Source organism: Aythya fuligula, chromosome 9 (assembly GCF_009819795.1).
Source record: "Aythya fuligula isolate bAytFul2 chromosome 9, bAytFul2.pri, whole genome shotgun sequence".
NCBI classification, from domain to species: domain Eukaryota; kingdom Metazoa; phylum Chordata; class Aves; order Anseriformes; family Anatidae; genus Aythya; species Aythya fuligula.
The window spans coordinates 5,092,928-5,105,563 of record NC_045567.1 but is presented as its reverse complement, the minus strand read 5'-3'; the positions used below and the strand labels follow the sequence as shown (position 1 = coordinate 5,105,563).

The 12,636-nt window shown below is 46.5% G+C and overlaps 1 protein-coding gene across 1 annotated transcript in view; it reads left to right on the top strand.

Moving 5' to 3' along the window:
• The first annotated feature begins 513 nt into the window (after positions 1–513).
• ACSL3 (acyl-CoA synthetase long chain family member 3) overlaps positions 514–12,636 on the top strand; it is a 44,095-nt gene continuing 31,972 nt past the window's right edge. Inside the window, exons 1-2 of the mRNA XM_032192991.1 lie at positions 514–530; positions 10,885–10,986. The gene's annotated coding sequence lies outside the window, so the exon portion shown is untranslated. The remainder of the gene's footprint in view (positions 531–10,884; positions 10,987–12,636) is intronic.

Sequence of the window (12,636 nt, the reverse complement as noted above, 5' to 3'; positions counted from 1 at the left end):
ATTACATCTTGTGGGCTTGGGAACGCTTTTTCCATCTGTTACTTTTATTTGGTTCATCTCGGGCAGGTGCTCAGCGCCTGTCTGTCCGTAACACCTTACGCCAGTGGCTTTGTCTTACGCTAAACAAAAACCTTTAATTTCGAAGGAACCCTCGGAGGACCTGAAGAAGCCACCACTGACAGCACCCTTTCCGCTACTTTTAACCAGGAGCCCGGAGCCCCCCACCCAAAACGCGCCCCAGGTGCGCCAGGGGCTCCCTTCGTGCCCCCCCCTCCTCCCGCCCTGCCGCCCCCTCCCCTCAGCGCCTCAGGCCGGCGGGAACGCGCCGCGCAGGCGCAGTGGCGCCGCCCCGCCCCTCCCCTCCCCGCGCCGCGGCTGACCTGTAGTAACCCCAGCGCCGCCCCGCCCCGCAGCCCGGCCCCGCGCGCCACCGGGCGGCAGCCAATGGGGAGGCTCCGTGCCGCATACGGAATGAGCGCGCCCGGCGGCCGGGGCGCGGGGGCGCGCTGCGGGGCGGCGGCGGCGGCGCGGTGAGTGCGGGGCGGGCGGCGGGGCCGGGCCGGGCTCTGCCAGCGTGGCCGCGGCTCGGCCGTGCCGAGGGAGCGGCCCCGGGCAGGGGCAGGGGGCGGCCGGGAGGGTAGAGGGGGATTTTGGGGCTGCGGGGGTTTGGGGCTGCGCTTGGCGGTGCCCGTAACTCGCTGCGAAGAGCCCCGGGAGGAGCTCGGCGTGTGCGCGGTGGGGGTGGGTGGGTGGGTGGGTGAGGAGGGGGGGAGGTGAAATGCGGGGTGTTTGCGGCGCGTAGCGATGGGACGGCAAAAAAAAAAAAAAAAAGAAAAAAGAAAAAAAAAAGTATTTTTATTGTATGGTTTTCCTGGCCTGCGAAATGGTCTCGCTGGCACCGAGCGTGGAGTCCGCGTGTTGACACGCGTTCACTCTGCAGCTCCGGGGGTGTCGGCGGGGCTGCGGGGCCGCGGCTCGTGGACGGAGAGCACAGCCGGGGGCAGGCGGCCCGCAGGCACTGCGGGGGTCCCCGAGCCACATCGCGGCCCCGTGGGGCCAGCAGTGGTGGCCGGGCACGGTGGGGGCGCAGGGAGCTTCGTCCTGCCCTCGGGGTGCAGCCCGGCTGGGGCCACGGGCAACCCTGCGGGAGCCTCGTCGGGTTTCCTGGGCTCTGAAGCCACGGGAGGTGCGGGCAGGGTGGCAGCCCTCGGGGCTGGGGGATCTGTGGTGGAAGGGCTCATCCCTGCTGGGTGTCCTGGTGGTGGCCGGGCTCTGTGCCTTGCTGTGCTTGGTGTCGGCTGGCTGGCGAGCTTGAGTGGGTCTGGGGGATCTGCTGGTATCTGAGGCACCACAACCAAACCCTGTGCGGGTCCAGTCTCCATTAGGCAGCTGCTCACTGATGGGCACTGTCCCTCCGAGAGCAGCAGACCTACCAAATAAATCTGCGTTAAAGCAGCCCGCACGGGCCGCAGCGAGCTGTCACCTGGCTCTGAAGGCTGCGCTGGCTCCAGGCATCCCCTTCTGCCCAAAGTTACCACAAACAGAATAAACCCTCAGCCTCACCAGAACAAAGCCGGGAGCAGGCACTGGCGGCCTGACATCGTGTGCCTTTTGGGGCAGGGGGAGGCCTGCCGGGGCTCTGCCCGAGCGCTGCCCCCGTGCTGAGCGTGTGCCGATGAGCCGAGCTGCCAGGACAGCGGCCTCAGCCCTGGTTCCTCTTCCCTGCGGTGGTGCTGGGCGCTTCCCGTCTCCTTCCTCCGTCTGGAGGGTCCGAATTGCACAAAACCGCTTGAGAGGAGCGTGGCGGGATGAGCACGCTGCTGTGGGTAACTCCTCGACTTGCGACACTTTTACAGCCATGATGCCCTGAGGAGTAACTTCTCAAATCGAGGGGTCTGGCTCAGCCTGAATCCTAAAACAAAACAAAACAAAAAAAAACCATAATGGTCCTCACTGGAAAGCCAGTCGTCTTCAAAGGAGCACCTTCCTGCCCGGTGGGAAGCTCTGTGCGTGCACACATGTAGGGCTGGGCTAGGGCTTTTATTCCTCCTTTCAGCAGACCAGCGAATAATTTGGGCCGTAATCATATTAAAGTCCAAATTTTTATCAAAGAGTCGTCAAGATATCTGAAACAAAGCAACACATGTGGCTTAGGACAAAACGTGAGGGCTGCGGAGAAATAAAGCATCCTTGTTCAGGGAGATCCAGAGAAGGAATGAATTTCCAGGAGGGACCGCGAAGAATTAAATCCTGAATTGTTTGGAAGAATGACTCAAGCCCCCCTTTCCCAGTCAGTGGAGAAATGGAGGTGTTTTCGGAGAGCAATTCAGAGAATTTACGTAAGATGCTGAATGGGGAGCTGCCTGAAAGCCAGCTAATGAGAAATGGGAGGCAGAAGGATTTGTGTGGAATTTAGGCCATCTGAATATGGCCCTAAGATGCGACTTAGTACCACTAAGTAAGGTGTATTAACACTAAGAAGACTTGGCTTCGATTTCCATCCATTTCGTGTGCGGCAGGTTACCGAGCAAATTCTCCCCGTGGCCCCGTGTTAATGTCCATGAGATGGGCAGCGAGCGGCCCCCCCTGCTCAGCAGCTCCTTGGCTATGTCCAGAGCGCTGCTGCCCCCGGGGCAAGATGTGTGTTGGTACATTGGGGTGGTGGAAGGGTGCGGGGCCCTCTGCGGTGTAAGGAGAGGCGGCAGGACCCGGCCCCGCTGAGCCTGGAGGTGAGGGGGGCCTGCTGGTACCCGCGGGGAGGTTTTGGGGAGAGCAGAACCAGGCTCTTCTCAGCATTAAGTGATGGGAGGCTTCTGCCCGCGGGGGCATCCTTGTGGAAGTTTCTGAGCCAGCTTATTTAGGGCTTCGTGCAGGCTGGCAGTGCAGGTTTGCTTATCGTACACGGAGGAACAGAGCAAGCACTCCAGGCTATCTTAAGAAGCTCTCAAACGGCAAAGTTGTATTTGTTTAATTTTGCAGTTGGAGTTGAAAGAGCTGCTCTTTGTCCTGAGGTCCTGATCTACATCGTGGTTTGCACTGCAGTAAGGCCTGGAGGGCTCTTGAGGGTTTCAGTACTCTGCTTTGGGGAACCCTGTGGGATCTAACAACTTCGAGGCTGTTGAAGGAAACCACCTGGACAGGCCATATCTGTCATACCTCCCGAGTGACTGTTATTAAGTCCAGAACGACAGGCGAAACAGAAATCGAGATCTCTGAAGAAAGCTCAAGTCTCGTTCTGCGTTAGCTTCTAAATCAGTTAGGGAAAAAATGATCAAAATTCAGAACTGTTTTGCAGCACTCTTCATTGGTCCTTGGGAAGGAAGGGATCACCCTCACACGTGTCCTCTTGTTCCCTAAGCGAAGCTGTAGCTCGCGGGAAGTCCAAGTACTGCCTGGGTGTCTGTAATCCCACAGGAGGCAGCAATTTGTCAGCACGTGTGTGTGGGGAAGTCATGTTTCAGTGTTTGGGAGTGTTGTTTATTACAAAGACATGCTGTTAATTACAGCATCGCATGCGGGACAGACTGACTTGGCAGTTTTATCAGTTTCCTAAAAAGCAGGAAAGATAGCAAGGTTTGTCAAAAGTTATCGAATTGCAGATTTTCACTGTTTATAGTCAAAAGCAGCAGTAACAAACTGCAAGCGTTTTCCCATTTCACTTGAAAACTGGAAATTGAGTTATTTTGTTTTTTCTGGGCACGGTGTAAGTACCATGCTTCCCCTGAATGTGTCTATCTAATAGGTGAAACCAGGGTAAGACCTGGAAGGGGAAAAGAGAGAATAAAGAGTAGAGGCGACTTGATGGAGATGAATATAATATAACAGTAGCAACAGCTCTTCTGCATCCTTAAAGGAAAAAGTTTTCTGCCTTCCTGCTCCCGAGAACAGGGAGTAGAACTTGCTGTGTTTTGTTCATGTTGGGTGTTGAGAGACCTGCGAGAAACGTTGGTGTCCAGAGGGAGGTTTTGCTTGGCTTCTTTGCTTCTTGAGCAGACTTAAGAGCAGTTAGCACAGCATCATGCGTCTGAGTGCATGGTGGCATAAGGCTTGTTGGAGCAAACATATGGTGTGATTTCTACGAACCCTGGTTTTAAGAATATATTCTGTGAAGCGGCGCCGCATGGTCTGCAGTTGTTTCACCAAGCTGTTCCTAAAATCAAAATTTATGGGCTCAGAGAACCTACAAAAAAGTTGGAAAGTGGAGCATGCATGGTGAGTTCTTAAAAGCTAGATGTGTGTAATTCATATTTGGTGAAGAAGAAGTCTGTAATCTGTGTTTTCAGTATATCGGTGCACGAGAGAGGCAGAAGGGAACAGGGAGAAGCTGGAGGCTGTGAGGGCTTTGCGGGAGGGTTTAGGTGGTTATACTCCCAGATGTACAATGCGTCTGCTGCTTTTGTCTCCAGATTGTGTCAGGATTTGTATGGTGAGTGCTAAGGAGGAGACGGTACGGCAGCAGGCGTAGGAAGGAGGCAGAAGTCCCCGCAGTGCCGGGGCAGGGAGCTTGGCTGCAAGTTACGTCTGTTCTGCAGCCCCAAGTTCACAAGCTGCTTGGGAAGCTCTGTCGCCAGGGCTTGTTGTTTATTTCTAGCTTCATCTTTGATTGTTCTGATGAAGTATTGCTCCACTGTGTTGTTTTAGGGATGCTGCAACTAGAGAAATAATTTTCCTAATGGGCAGCTTTGAGATATCTAAAAATGTTTTGCAGTGGTGATAACTGTAGGTTTGTTTTTTTTTTCCTTGTAGAGAATGATGCTTATGGAGATTTTTTTCTAGTTCTCTTACAATCTGCATAAATAGCTTAACCTGATAACGTCGAAGACTTTTGCAAACAGCACAAATCTGCTTCCCAACCAAGTGCAGCAGTGTTGTGACCCAGGCTTTGAGCCTCCTGGCCACAGAGGTGTTGCCTGACCAAGGCTGGTAGTGGGAGGTGGAAGGTGGCCGCAGGCCTTTTGCTCAGGAGCTAAGGCAGACAGTCAGAGAGGCACTTGTGGCAGATTCTGTTTTAAAAAATCTGTCACTTACCAATTAAAAAAAAATTTTTTTTTTCAAAAAGGAAAAAAATTCTGCCCACATCCTGCGTTGTGCAGTCACAGGTCCAGTTCCTGAAAGGAGAGATCTTTCCAGCTGGACGTCTTCTGTGCATGTGCCTGTGATAAGAGTTTGATGGTTGAATTTGTATATATTTTAATTACATAATTAGCTTCATCTTTCACGATTCTTTTGGGGATTTTTTTTTTTTTTTTTTTAGTGAAAGATGTAATTATGTCTGTGTTTGAAGTGTATTTTAGCTGCTTCATGAGCCCCCAATTTTATTTCTGTTCTTATATTCTAGAAATGTTTAATAGTTTGTTCTGGACTTCCAATTGTCAACTTCTGTTGATCTAGTTTGACCATCTGCATAACGCAGGCAAAATGATTTTGGCTGAGCATATTCACAAAGTTCCTACAAGTGCTGTTGGTACACTGGCACTTTTCTTCTTAACAAGGTCAATGTTCTTGTTTTAAAAATAGTGGTGAAGACTCCGCACAGCCAGGTACTAGAGTATTTTGGTCTTGTTTGTGTAACCAGAGTCTGAGGGTGTGTTTGTTTTTCCCTGAATAGAAAAACAGGATTCCTTTCTGCCAAAAACTGTTTACCTACATAGCATTTGTATACCAATTCTGAACTAATGACTTAAATTATCTCCTGTGAGCAGGTAATTACCTCCTGCTCCTCTTTATCCCCTCCAGTCCGCATCACTGGGTGCTAGATGTTACCCTTGTTTTCAGCACCTGGGTTTTTAAGTTTTGCTTTTAAGAGTGACACATGAGGAGCTGGAGCTGAGGATCACACTCTTCATGTTCCTTTGTCTGGAATAAGACTCCCGATAGTGTAATGAGTCCCTGTTGTGCATTTGTTTCATGTTGAGGAATTGTCAAGCACGTTCATCCCGGATCCTGCCTGGCTTTGCTTACAAAAAAGCAAGAGGGGATTATAAAAAGAGAGGAAATGATATTCACTCTGATGCAGCCAAGAAGGGTTGTCCTGATGTCCTCTTAGTTCTAGGGTTAGAAAATAGGATGGTATCTCAAACGAGATGCCATCGCTGAAATGCGTCTGCAGCCTCCTGGTGTCTCGTAAGTCATGGCTTGGTTGAGTTTTAGCCTCTTGGAAATCTGGAGTTAAATAAGCCAAGTAATTTTTGAAGATGAGGTTATTAGGGGAAAAGTGTTTTCTGTACATTGCAGCACGACTGGAGTATATGTTCAAATATGATCCTGAAGTATTTCTCTAAAAACACAGCTTGGGAGCCAATCTGTAAGTGTGTTCTGGAGATGGGATTTCACAGATAGAAACGTGAGCAGTCTAGTAAACAGAAGGCTGGTGTTGAGACTTTTTTGACTTTTGTAACTTGGGATAGAAGACTGCAAAAAGTGTGCTTCAACTTTTCACGTTCACAGAATTTAGGATGAGTGAATTTCATTTTTGCCCTTTCTGTTCATGCTCAGAGAAAGCTCCATGGCTTATGCTCTGCATTTATACGCTCTGTTATGGATGCTGCTTCTGGTACACCTTGCCTGGCCCTTGCGGAGAGGCTCCCTTCATGAGGCATCAAGTCCCCACAGAGTCTTGTGCCAGTGTTGTCCTGCGGCTGTCATTTTCCAAATGACAGCTCAAAAATGTGCCGTTTGCCTGTCTGCCTAGTGGCTCAGGGCTCTGTGTTGAGAGGGACTGCTACAAAATGTAGTCTGGAACCTGAAGGTGAGAAGGTGGTGGACCCCTCTGGGGACCTGGGCCTCCCAGCGAGGCCTGCCGGCCGGGGAGAGGGATTCCTCCTGCCTGGGAGATGCAGACACTGCAGTGGGGGGAAGGAAAGCAGCTGTTGGTGGGAACAAATCCATTACATATTTTGGTAGCAAGTCCTTGTAGATGAATGGACCCCATGGTGTTACAAACAAGAAAATCCAGCAAGCAATCGGAGCCTTCCTGAGGAGAGGAAGTATATGGAAAAGTCAACAGCTCAGCCTTTTGAATGAAGTGGTGAAACGTGCCCCTTTATCAGTTGGATGGCTTTAATCATGCTGAGGATATCCTTATTGCTTTCAAGCGTGCTGTGGAATTCCTCTTGAAAGTGTTGTTCCACTGGCTGATATTTTTATTGTGAGGAGCTCCTTTAAAGGCTTGGAGTAAATCCTTCACTTTTTCTTCAGAAACCTGTAATGTCAATTTGGTGTCTCTATATTGCTTTGTTGCTTGAATTAAGGGTATTCATCTACTGCTTGTTCTCTGAAGAGATTCTGCGTTAAGGTTATCCCTAACAGAAGCCCATCAAAGAAAAGAAGTGTTAGAGAGAGAGAAAAATCTAACATAAATACATGTTCTTACCAGATTTTGGAGCTGGCCACTGATATTTTTTAAAAGGAATATAGGATAATGGGTAATAATTTTTACTGTCACACTATAGTAAAATAATTAATCTAAAAGTAAGTGAAAATGTTTTTGTGCATGCTAAAAATGGCTAAAAATTTCTGGTGTTGTTAGGTTAGATTTTTGTTCTGATCTGACAAATATGACTAGAATGCAGCATGCAGCCAGATTTTATATACAGCAACAGAACTTCTGTTTCTATTTTAATGTTTTAAATAACTGAGCCTGTTTCATACCTTGAGGTTTCAGATTTCCCATAAATAAGAGGACTGATCTGAGGCTGTATTTTGTAGTAGCAAATGGCACATCACACCATTCTGGTTGTTCCTTCCATTCGGAAGAAATGCAGTCTGCCTCCCAGTGGAAGTACTTAGGGCGATTGTTTTAAGTGACTGCAAAATGATGGAAATTTGGAGAATGATAAATCAGCAGTGATAACTGACTGGCTACTTATCCCCAACCTTTGGCTACTGGAGAATAATTAAGCTTCCATTTTATTTTTAGACAGAATTTTTCCTTACTATATGTGTAGTGATATCGGTGTCCTTGTTTAACTGCTCTTCCATATATAATTCATAGTGTTTTAAAAATCTAATAGTGGACTTGGGAAATGGGAATTTGTGTCTCTTTTTGGCAGCTAATGTGCAGATATCAAAGTTACTTTGAGATCTTCAGCAGTAGTAAGGTTCATTGCCCATTAAATTTTTCTTTGACACAGAAGTGAAAGCATTAGCTTTGTGTGGCATTAAATACATCTCTTAAATGCTGTATTAACTGCTTATGAGAAGGGATAAAACCAATATACTGACAATATCTGATGAATTAAAAGTGTCTGAAATAAGACACTTTTTTCCTATGAAGCAATACTATGTAGTGGGAGGAAAACAAGTCAAGGATGTAGTTGCAGCACTGGTTGTGTCCCTGGGCTAGCCATTACTTGGTTGAATGGCTTTGAGTAACTGTGTTTATTCCTCTGCTTTTTTCTCTGTGCTAGGGGTAGCAGTGTTGGCAACTTTCTGGGAAGTACTTTTGTGTTTGCTGACAACAGTTGCTACCTGTTTTTAATTTCTCTTCTTAGTAGAAGATATATTTGTCAATCCATGAAATCCTTGGCTTTAAAATGTTCCGAATAGGACCATTCCTAAGATACACAACTGCAGTGTAGTTGTTTTTATCAGCTGATTTTAATATCTTCAAAGGTTATAAATGCCTCTTAGCTAACAGTAGCTTTAGGAGTGCCTGTTCAAGTATTGCTCCCAAATTACCTTTTTCTGCAGTATTAATTTTCTGGTGACTTAGGTTCCTGCAGTGTCTCACCCTAGGCTCCAGTAAGCGTCAAAGTTGACAGAAAGGAAAATCCACCCTTCTGCATTGATGGGAAGGTTTAAAATTGGATCAGCAAGCTAATCTGACTCCTTCCTGGCCACACAGGCGCTAGTGTGTCGGTACAATGGGGGCAGAGAGCTGGATTTTGCAAACAAACGATCTGTTTTCATTAGCGGCCCAGCGTTAAATCTGCTTGAGCCGCATCAAAACCCTACCCTCATGAGCAACCCCGGCTGCCCCGGCGGCCTGTTGGATGCTTTTCCTGGGAGCTGCTTCATCCCAGGCCATGGCTGGTGTGTCTGCGGCCACTGTTTGGGCCCAAATGAGTCCTGTGTCCTGCCTGTGCTGCCAGCACGCCTTCCTGGGGGTGTCTAGGTGGCTTGGGGAATCTGCTTGTGTTTGTAGGGTGTTTAATCTGGGGAAGAGGAGGCTCAGGGGAGACCTCATGGGGAGCTCTCTACAGTTACCTAAAAGGAAGGTGTGGGGAGCTGGGGGTCGGCCTCTTCTCACGGGTAGCTAGTGATAGGACTAGAGGCAATGGCCTCAAGTTGTGTCAATGAGGTTTATGTTGGAAATGAGGAGACGTTTCTGCTCAGAAAGAGCTGTCGGGCACAGGGACGGGTTGCCCAGGGGGGTGGTGGAGTCACCGTCCTTGGGGGTGCTCAAGGGAAGGTTGGACCTGGTGTTTAGGGACATGGGTTAGTGGGTGACATTGGTGGTAGGGTAATGGTTGGACCGGATGATCTTGGAGGGCTTTTCCAACCCTCATGGTTCAATGAAAGGCCTTGGGCTTGGCAAGCCCTGTGGGGCCAGGTGGGGCTGCTCAGGAAGGGGCAGGAGTGCGGGGTCCCAGCTCTTCCCTTCCACCCTGCTCTGGGGCTCTCAGGGATTTCCATCCTCTCTGTTTCCTCTTAAGAAATACGCAAAAACACTCTTGCTGGAGCTGCGAGGAACATCTGTTTCAGATATCACTGTCTGAAACTCATCTTGCGGAATGGATATTGGTGTATGTTACAATTTTTTCTCCTGCCAACATTCATTACCTCAGGATACATCTCGCTTCATATCAAAGGGAATTTCCTGGTGAAACAGAGGCTGCTAGCTACTTCTGCGTATTTCATTTTCTTCTGTACAGACGAGTACATTAATATTTATAAATGAGTAATGGTAATTTCTTTTAGAGATCTTTGTAAAAATAAAAAGTGCACTTGCTGAATGCTAGCAATGAAATGTTTAAAGTCCAGATGGAAACTAGCAGAGGTTAACTTCTAATGCAGCTTAAGTGCTGTATTATGTGCTTTGTTACATTGTCGTGAGCTAGTTTTTTAACCAGGGTGTCAGACAATACATGCAGATGCTCCGATATTTTGTCCAGTAAAGCCAAACCCTGTCGCAAACCCTTTTTTATCGTTTCTGTGAATGTTAACAAATCAGTTCCTGTCTGTGAGATTCACTGATGTGAGAAATTTTGCGTGTGCTCCTGTGACATGAAAACATAGACTGAAGTGTTCATGAGTGGGGATGTTGGAGCCCTGGGGTGTGAGTTTGGTCATGGGAGATGGCTTAAGTTTGGTCATGGGAACTTGCAGGAGTTGGGTGGGAGCACCTTGGGAGCTCACCTCAAGGACCAACATTTCTGGGAGCCGGTTTGCTGGACGGACAAGATTATCTGCTTAAGAAATGAATAGCTTTGTAAATAATAAGTAATGGGAAGTGTTTACATTTGCTGTGTATTTAAATGTGAATTGCTGGCACAGGTTTTTAAGTGTGACTTGTTTCCACAAGGGGTGTTAAATAATAAAGCCTTGATGTATAGTAGAGCAAAGTCAATGCGTGTGATGATTACCGTTTTATGTAACCTTCCAGGAATATTTATTACTAATGCTGAAATGTATTTTATGCAAGGATAGGTATATTTTTTTTCCACCCAGAATGGTGGAATCAGCATTACAGTGAGAGACACCAGAGAGCTGGAGTTTGTCAGGGAGACAAGTGGCACAGGCTGCCAAATCTGATGGGTGTTGTAGCAGATTTTAACTTGGATATAGCTGAGATTTACTTATTTATTTATTACAAAAGCCCAGTGAAAGAGCAGAGGATGTGTTTTGCAATTGCCATGTTTAATTGGGATTTTCCATTTTTAGATTTTGCAGTTGCCTGTGACAGCACCTGTTGAGTAAACTGAGACGGGAGCACCTTGTATCAGCTGTTGTACCAGTACCTGCCACAATGAGAAGTTGCATAAGGTTTTCTTTTCTTGTTACTTTGTGATTTTATTGTAGTGTAATTACTGTAAGCAGGTCAATTAGTAAACACATTCCTGTAAGGATTTTATCTTTCATTTAACAAAAGTTTGCTTCTAAAACTAAAGGGTGTAACAGTATTAGTGTAAGAAGTATATCAGGCCAAATCACTGATTATGCATTAAGCAGGATCAGTCGTGAGCACTGCTGGTTTACTGCCCCAGACCCTTCAATGAGTGTGCAGGTTGCCTTTTCTCCTCGCTGTTGGGGAAAAAAAACACAACAACAACAGGAGAAAAACAAAGCAAAGCATGGCCTTACTCTGCTCTTTGGTGACGGCTTTGTGCAGTAGAATTACATAAAACCAGAACAGCTGTTCTGTGCAGAAACATTTGCATCAACACCTTTTCTGTAAAAGTGCTTTTGCATAAATTAGCAGCTCTTTTCCTGCAGGATTTAATCAGCCAGTCTTTCTTGCATCACTGGTCAGAGCTTGAAAACCGATTCCTCAAACCACCCAACACTGTTGCATGGAACCAGAATACATGCATGTTATTTAAGAACCTGAATGTTTACAGCTACTCTGCAGAGCGGACCACTAACTTCAAGATGTTTTCACGTGCATCGTGTATTTTTATTTGTCAGTGACTAAATGGGAGTTAACCAAGAACAAAACTCAGGTATTATAAAGGCAGTGGGCTTTGTTGCAATGAAATAAACTAGCCAATACTCTACTAAAACTATTTCGGATTCCATTCTTCTCTGCCTTCTATTCCCTGCCCCCGAATGTTGGGTTTACTTATCCTCCATCTCTTTATGATCAGAAATATGTGTATTAATAGATTGACTGCAAGTTGTAACTTCAAGGATATCTTCAAACAAATCTTAGAATATTATAAAGATAGGAAAATTGAGTCTTACTTGGCCCATAAGGCAAGAAACCATATTTGCAAAAGATACTCCCTATCTTAAAAAAAAAAAAAAAAAAAATATTTGAAGTGGAAAAATTCTTTTTCGTAAGGGTTAATTTTTAAAATAATCTGTTTGAAATAAGTTACTTGTAATAGCCTCAACTTAACAAAGGAGAAACTGCAATAACTAGCAACTTAGGGCAATGAAGGTTTATCAGAATTGAGTTCTAGAGCTGGTTTCTGTGCTGTATGCTTGATTTTTCTGAACCAGAGTGACATTCCCAAGTAGTTCATCTTCACCTGCCCTGTTGGAGCATTCCTTAGACATTTGGTTGCAGTGCAGCCATTGTGAAATAACAGGTTAGCACAATTTATGACTTGCAATTTAAAGAACTAATTTCCAAGTTTGTTTGTTGTGCAAGGCTCCAGTTAAGTCAGAGGAGAGATGTTAAGATCAAACCTTGGTGTATTTGTTTATTTTTTCCCCAGAAAGTGTGGAGAAGTTACCTTTCTCATTCTGAGGCAGGAATAAAGCTGTTGAAAGGCGTGCAAAATGAAATGGAAAGCTGTTATTCTAGAAGGTCTCGGTGCTTCCCTGAAAGTTATGAAACCTACTGGGAATGTTTTTGGGACAGGCCTGTTTATTTGTCAGGGAATTTTTTTGAAGAATTGTCCAAATGGTATTAAGTCAGTTGTTCTCGTCTTTTCTTGTCACGGTGGTTAAACTCTTTTTCTACTTCGT